Source organism: Priapulus caudatus, unplaced genomic scaffold, assembly GCF_000485595.1.
Source record: "Priapulus caudatus unplaced genomic scaffold, Priapulus_caudatus-5.0.1 Scaffold151, whole genome shotgun sequence".
Taxonomy (NCBI): domain Eukaryota; kingdom Metazoa; phylum Priapulida; class Priapulimorpha; order Priapulimorphida; family Priapulidae; genus Priapulus; species Priapulus caudatus.
In genome coordinates, this window is record NW_014577212.1 from 412,010 (window position 1) to 420,297 (window position 8,288).

An 8,288-nucleotide genomic window follows, 5' to 3' on the forward strand; every position below is an offset into this window, starting at 1 on the left:
AGAGACACGACATACTTACGGCGCAACATTTCTTTAATCTCACTCGATATATATATACATATTTATACATATTTATACATGATAAACTGCGCGTGAATTATTTGCGTGAATTACAATCATATGTGGCGACAGGTTCGCGATACAGCAACGTCTGCAGGCGTACAAGGAAAACTGGACATTATATCGACATTGTAAAATGGCGCTGGCCGATTAATTCGTTCAGAACGGTAAGTCTAGTGATGTTGAGAAATCTTTTCGTTTTATCTTATTATCTATTTCTATTCGTAAATTACTCTTTTATGTGTTTCTGTGATTGACAACGTTTGTATTGTATGTACGTGGACGCCGGGACGCGAAACGGATCGGGAAATGACAATACGACAAAATAACGATCGCATTGGCTCGCAATTGATAGGTAACTCTGCTATCATTCCTCCACCTAGCAAGAATCGGCGCGAGCCGGCTTGAAGGTACTTCACACGTGTGCGCGCGTGCCCACGCGTACTTGGAGATTGAAGCATTAGCGCGGACCTTTTTAGACACTAAAATGCCAGACAGTGAATGAATTAACACCGTCCGATCAGCATAATTAACTATTGTAGTAGTCAATACTAAGTCGGTGACTGTTTGAACGGCGGCGTTGGAATTGAACCGTGCGACAACGAGTGTCGGCTCCAGTCTTAATCATCTATCGGTCACAAAGAAACAAACCCGTTCTTACCGTCTGAAACCGTCTGAAATACAACCCGTACTTACTTACCCTTAAGGTAGCTATATAAGACGCACCAGACATCGCTCAAACAGTCATCGTTTCCGCACCACATCTACGACTGCTGCTATAGGTAATTATGATTTTTCTCTCTCGCAGTACCTTGCGCATGCATGCAACATTTGCTTTAAAACGACTGTGCCCATCGTTGCTATCAGAAAGCTTTATATCTGTATACGGTGGTCCATATTACGAATATGATATCTCATGCGCTAATTATATATTATATATATATATATATACATATATATATACATATATGTATGTATAAATATATATATAATATATATATATGTATGTATAAATATATATATAATATATAGCTAACAATAATCTGTGTCACTGCCATAACTGATGAAAATTCTCGCGCGCGTATTCCGTTGATGTTTTCCACTCAAACCCCCAAAACTTTACAGTGAGCGAAATACAGGTTCCGGCACAACGCCCGCCCGTCTCCCATATAGACGAACGAGAAATATAACTGTGAAATATGCCGGAAAGAAAACGTTAGCTCGGTCAAACATGGCGGCTGGAGTATAGTCGGCTGGCCTATGCGAACCTCCCCGCATCGCGCGGGCGCAGATGGTGTCGCGCGGCCGCAATCTCGCCAGGTATTATATGCGATTTTTATCCAATTGTTAAAAAAATGATTGCGCATGAATAATGCGCTGGTGGCTGCGCTCGATATTACCGCTGAGCGCCGTATATGACAGCTTCGCCTGAAGGCACTGGATTAACGCGTGTGCTACTCATAGCTCGCATTCTTTGTTAGAGGGGAGACATCCTTCACGCGGTCTCCTACCATCTGCCGCCGTGTAAGCCGACTGCTGCGATGGGAAGGCAGTTCAGCCATCGCAACATGAGCAAATAGGTTGTCATTGCAGGGGCTTATTATAATTCGGTGTGTAAGCTATAATTAATTAATTAAACGAGCTGAATGTGAAATGAAAAATGAAAGGTATAGATTAGGAAAGTCTTTTATTATATGATTTAACATATTTCACAGTATGGGTTAGAACGGGTCATTGATCAGAGAAACGCGTTGAAAATTGAAATTGTGTATGAAAAATGAAAGGAGAGAAATATAAAAGCGCTCCAGCCGCTAAGCCAGTAAGATTTATTACAGAGTTTAACATAATTCGGAGTTTAAGTCGCGGTTGAATATTTGAGAGTCGTAAGCAGTGTGGTACACAGAGAGCCGCGGGCTAAACACGCGTGATACTCTAGTTGATAGATCTAGTTTAACGATGCGTGGGCCCGTCTTCATCTGGTCGTAGATATAAATCTAGCTGTGCAATTTAAAAAGGTAATTTTAATTAATGTCCATTAAGTAGAATTGCACGTATATAACGTACATATATATAACATGTTCATATATATTTACACATAACGTGCATGTATTTATTACACTCGAGTTCCATTAACTCTCACACTCTATACATGTAAATAAATGTATGCTCGTATTTTGCGGGAGGCCCCTGGCCAAGCAGCCGTCTTGCTCGTTCTATCATAATGCTGGTTCCGGATAGACAATCGTAAAAATCGTCGAATTTCTGTATCGTTAAACATTTCTACCGTAGTCGTCGTCACAAACGCTAAAAACTACAGTGCGTGCCGTCGCCACAACTCGTGTAGTCTCGTGTCGCCTATAGGTGTAATTTGCCCGACGAACAAAGCGGAGATGAGTATACCTACCGAAACCTTACAATTCTCGTCGGACCGCTGAAATCACTGAAGCAGTGACGTCACTCGTCGATGCTCTGTATATACACACCGCCCGCCTCACCGCATGCATGCGACCCGTACACTACGTAATTAAATTGTCGGTCCTCCTCTGCATCAATTCAGCAAACAGCTCGAACAACTGGTGTGCGTACGCATACATGCATGCATGTACATATAGGCGATGTCGTAATTACTTACGGCTTAATAAGCGGGATGAGACAGGAAAGCATTGCGTTTGTAGCGATGGACGCCACGCCGGATATTATGGGATAGGCCAGAGCCGACAGGGCGGCGGAGCGTGTGCGAGCACATTACCCGTAATTGGCGATTATGGTCGGCACGTTTGTTCAGCCGTGTTAGTGTATATATATATATATATATCGGAGCGTGTGCGAGCACATTACCCGTAATTGGCGATTATGGTCGGCACGTTTGTTCAGCCCTGTTAGTGTATATATATATATATATATCGGAGCGTGTGCGAGCACATTACCCGTAATTGGCGATTATGGTCGGCACGTTTGTTCAGCCCTGTTAGTGTATATATATATCTATATGTATGGGTGTGTGTGTGCGCGCGCGCGCGCGCGTGTGTGTGCAGGTGTCCCTTGACTACGTGTGTTACCTGTTCGCGAACCGTAGGTGTAATTATCATATTATCCCCCTAGCTCTGAACGGAACTGTATTAGACACAGCACGCGGCAGGTGCATTAGTGTATCGACTAAAAGGGTATTTATTAGTGAGTTTATTTATTTGTTTGATTTATTGTTTTTTAAGTTTAGTCTTACCGTATAATTAAATTGTTTGAAGCAGACCTATTTACCTATAGAATTTGCGAGGATAAAATACCGTATACCTGCATATTTATGTTATCAGGCATTCACTTGCCAAGGGTTTATCATCATTTATCATAGATTTTGGGTGATATCATGGCACAGTACGGCTTTGCATGTCGCCCCTCACGATGTTGCACTTTTCGATTTTTATCTTGTACGTTGCAGACCATGCTAATCAGAGAAGTGCTATTGTAATTATAGCTAACTAGTGCTGAATGTTGCCTGTTTATGATGAAATGATGACATAATTAATCTAACTAAAACTAATGGCGAAATATAGGATATCCAAATTTATATTTGGCAAAAATTGTTGATGTGGCGTGACTTCGATAGAGGATTCGCGTGGAGTGGCGCCAACGGCATTGTTTACCAAACAGTGATAGAACGTTTTTTTTTCAAATTTTAAAATAATTCTGGTAGATATTGCGCAATGTTATTATATGTAGCATAATTTAATCTTACATTAAGTAAAACCATGCATTAAACTTCGTGTATTGTTCTCCCTTTATATGCGGAAGTTCACAGTAGAAACACTAACGCAAAATGAGGCGTGAGCCATCGATGAATTATTCCTCTAAAAATAATCGCGAATAAAAGGTGATAGAGTATAGTAATTACAACATAACGATAGCAGGCGCCGCAAAAGCTATACCCCATAATTCTCGGCGTGGTCGAGTGTATAATTATATGCAGCCACTGTGTTAATATTGCACGGCCTCATCAATATAAGCGAGTCAATGATATGCAGATGAAATATTTAAGCTATTTTCGCCCATACAATACGGGCGTGTTTAATGTTTTATGGCGGGCTGTATTAACCCTTTTAGCACCTCATCGGGTATATAAACGTCTGCATATAAACTCCTGCCTGTTGGCTTAACAACAAAGATATATAGATCGCTGGTTAGGCGACCACACGACAGCTGGTGCTACACGAATACGTATGATACTACGTGCTTATATATTATTTGTGTGATATTTATTTTCGCGACAGATGACAATGGATGGTTTCATAAGCAACGGACGTCTACTGTACTAATACACATTCGATTAATATATATATATATATATAATTATATAGCCATTAAACTCATATGCACATATGCGTACATACATACACACGCACACATACAGATGAACAGGCGTACACACATACACACACTTTGATTTATTATGCAAGCAACTTCCTAATTGCATGCTGCCAGCTAATTTCGGAGGCGTGTACTTATGAGGGCTTCGCGGGTAGAGCGAGAGTGGATTAGAGAGAGAGGGAGAGAGAGTCACATATACACATATGAATATAGTGCTATATCCATCAGCCCATGCCTAGCTGCCAGATGTTGCACTGTTAATCACGCGAAACAAAGCCTACTAGACGCCGACGCCCGAGTCGGTTCAGAATGTGACGTCAGGTTGCTGCAAACTGAGACATGCCGGCGGCCGGAAGAACAACTCGGTATGCGAGCGATATTCACAACAATCCACAAAAATTATTTGCTTGATGGAAGTGGCCTTGTATATCAGAATGCTTACGCACTATTTAATCATATGCGTGTATAATAATGTATTCTATAATAATATTAGCGTGCGCGGCGCGGGAAAGATACGAAAACGCGGTTAAGTCCGAACATCAGAAAATGGCGGCACGATTATTAAATATGACGACGAGTTGGCGGGTTACGGCGTTGAATCATGACGGCCAACGAGTTCAACGAAAACTTAATACTCTGTCACGGCTAGAGAAAATATCGTTGACGATAGTTGATTCTCCAACACGTACCCTAGATTTAGTTGGTTATCACCGTGTAGATTTGTTTTACCACTGGATTTCCGCTGGGGCTGCAGCCGTGTAGCGTGGCTTCTCCTATCTGCTGTTGCTATGCGTGCGTATTGATTTGACATTCTTCGTTCAGCGTCGCGATTAGAAGCCAGCAGTACAGAACGACCAGCCAGGCGGCAGCAGGCAGTCCGTGTACAGCCGTGACTCCGCCTCTACGCACGTCTGCTTGCGAATGAGGTTAGCCTAGGCTAGTGCTGAGACCGTTCAGCTTAAAAATTTAAAAATATATAACGATACTACTGCTACACTATAATGATGATCCTAATTACATCGTCATTAGTCAAGCATACACTAAAGCGTAGTGTTAGTTCACTATGGCATTGGCAATTTTTTCGTAGCCATTGTCTTTCGGCGTATTATCATAATATTATAGAGTGTAATATCTTCAGTTTTTTTGGGTGCCGGTATGGGTGCATGAATCAACCATCGATCAGCAACATTAACGTACGTGTGTAAATTGCGACCTGATCCGTGCCTTCATATTGCGTTATGCGTTTGTTGAGATGATATGTATTCATTTATTGCTTCATTTTTAACTAGTGGACAAATCGCTTTTCAACGACACAAACAGTACACGTTTTAGCAGTCATGCACGCCTGTGGCAGGTGGCATGTGTACAGCTATAGTCGGTAAGCAATATTTTGCTAATATTGTCGAAAACTGTAAATACTCTAAATATATATTCAGAATGGCTGCACCCAATGGCGTCATTAATAACTTGAGCATGCATGCCCCGCCGCGGGGCTAGGGTGACGGCGTCACTCGGGTTACGTGCAGCCCGAGGTGTGTTTGCGCATTGTAGAGTCAGAAAGCTCGTAATTTGCAATCATCCCAGTGACAAAGCATGAAAAATTACAAACCGGTATTATACGCCCATGCAGTAAATATTGATTAGATACAAGCACAAAAACAAAACGACAATGCAAAAAATGTACTTACTCTTATATACTATAGTTACGAGTACTAGTACACTAATTCATGTCCGGTCTCGCAGGAATCATAGTTGTGAGCGCCTCACAGTATAAGTAAACGATAACTCTTAAAATGTGTAGCAATTCAAACAAGTAATGTGTAAAAATACGGCACTTCAATTAAGCAAGAAGCGCGGCAGCAGACCTAACAGTGTTAAACAACACGTGTAAAAAACGTGCCTACACGAATAAAAGAGGTAGTAATCTGTAAGCTGTAGCAGCAGCAAACAGATGAGACCTGGCACGGAACAACGTGTAGGACATGTGCAGTGGGTTCACTCGCTCGTTCCTACACTCGATCTTCTTCTGCGCAGCGCGAAATACGCCCAGTCCGTGTCAAAACAGTCTGCTGCTTGCAGCAGTAGAAATTCGTACTCGTCCATGATTATGGCTTTCAATGGAAATCCCATAGTTCACGACTTGGTGCGAAGGTCCCCGACGGGGAGCCAAGGTCACAACCTCCACATCGGGGGCTCAGGTTCCCGACGGTGGGTAGTGGTCATTGACGTTGAAGATGGGGGATGATTCCCCGACGGGGCTAAGGGTCTAATATCACATTCAGAGTAGGTCGATCAAAAGCCAACTCATTTTCTATCTCAATTCCAAGGTTTAAAACGGTATCTTTAAACGTTTTCGGCAGAAAATAATTTCTATATCTAAAACTATTGATATATTTTCACACGTCATCTGTACGGATAAATCAGTTCTTCATGCTGTAGCTTGTCTTCGTGTTACTGCGACTAGTGCAGCACTACAGATAATGAGCGCCTGCATATTTTTTCATAGATATGCCGAAAGATTACTGATGTTTCCTTGGCAGGGGGACTAAGCTTCCTCGACGATGGGAGGGGGGGTTGTTATTAACTTTCGCCCCGCCTTCTGGCGTCAACCCTGATTTCTCCACAATGCGCATAAATAATTGTAATGTGATTTCACCAAAAAACACAGCTCAATCCCCGCCTATAACACGCGTGCGCTCTGAAAATAGATATTTTTTTAGAGATTACACGAATACTATTCGCGGTCGAGACAAGCAGATAAACATCACTCACTCGGCAGCAGTGAGCTAGCTCTGTACGGCACAGGCGGCGTACGTTTAACGCAGCTATATATGCTGTTTCCGCGCGATATAGCCGCACAAATTGATCGTTAATCTCCTAAAATAAACGCCGAATGCCGCGAGGCGAGAAGCTTTCTGCCGTCACGCGGTGTGCGGCTCGCAGTCATGTGGGCGGCAGATGTGTGTGCGAGAGAGGTCCGCTGCTGGCTATGCTGTGTGTATGTGACTTCGGTCGCGTGCGGCGAGGTGGAGGGGGGGGGAGGGCGTGCACGTAAGCACGCACATTGCAGGGGTTTCTATTATAATTACATGTTTTTAATATTCGGGGGTGAGGGACTCGTACTCGAGTTGCCATTCCGCGATTTTTTATTAAAAATTATATCAAATTTGATAACCGCGTAACGATTACAGGAAATTTGTTCTCAGTGACCCTTCCCTTCTCATTCAGATGTGCGCATGAATCTTCGTAAATCCCGTCGTTTCATTTCGTGCTATTTTAAGCCCCCTTCTGCGGTCTTGATCTCGAACTCGGCGGTAAACGTACACAACACCGCGTAATCTATTTACTGGTGAACCGATATCGTTGTTTGTCTTCCAAATCCCTCCCGCCAAACCCCCCAGGATTCCATGTTGTGTTTGCTGGCGCGCGCGCACCCGCCGTCTCTTGAACTCTCTTATCGTATTTAGTTGCGGAGTCACACCGACTTTTGACAGCGCAGAGTTACGCGGGTAAGCGTTTGAGACATGGGGAGGCGTGTGAGCCAGGGGAGGCGAGACGGGGGGTGGGACGAGACCGCCATCGATACGAGGCAATGATACGCCGTCTTTTCGAAAATAACACGCAGACGCGCGCGCGCAGCACGGGGCCCGTCGCATCAACATATTTAGCAGATAATATCTGAACCCACTGTTATTTCGGCTGCTCTGCGTGTGTGCGGAGGATCAAGCCTCCATTTCAAGATGTTATAGTTTCGTGCGCGCTCGCATGTGTGTGTGTGTGTGTGTGTGTGTGTGTGTGTGTGTGTGTGTGTGTGTGTGTGTGTGTGTGTGTGTGTTTTTTTTACTCAACACAATACAACATTTACT

The 8,288-nt window shown here is 43.3% G+C and overlaps 1 protein-coding gene across 2 annotated transcripts in view; it reads left to right on the forward strand.

Moving 5' to 3' along the window:
* The first annotated feature begins 792 nt into the window (after positions 1-792).
* LOC106806281 overlaps positions 793-8,288 on the forward strand; it is a 20,148-nt gene continuing 12,652 nt past the window's right edge. Inside the window, exon 1 of one of the 2 annotated variants that reach the window (XM_014808164.1) lies at positions 793-842. The gene's annotated coding sequence lies outside the window, so the exon portion shown is untranslated. Of the gene's footprint in view, positions 843-1,302; positions 1,381-8,288 lie in introns of those variants that run through there. The other variant, XM_014808163.1, reaches the window with a different exon arrangement.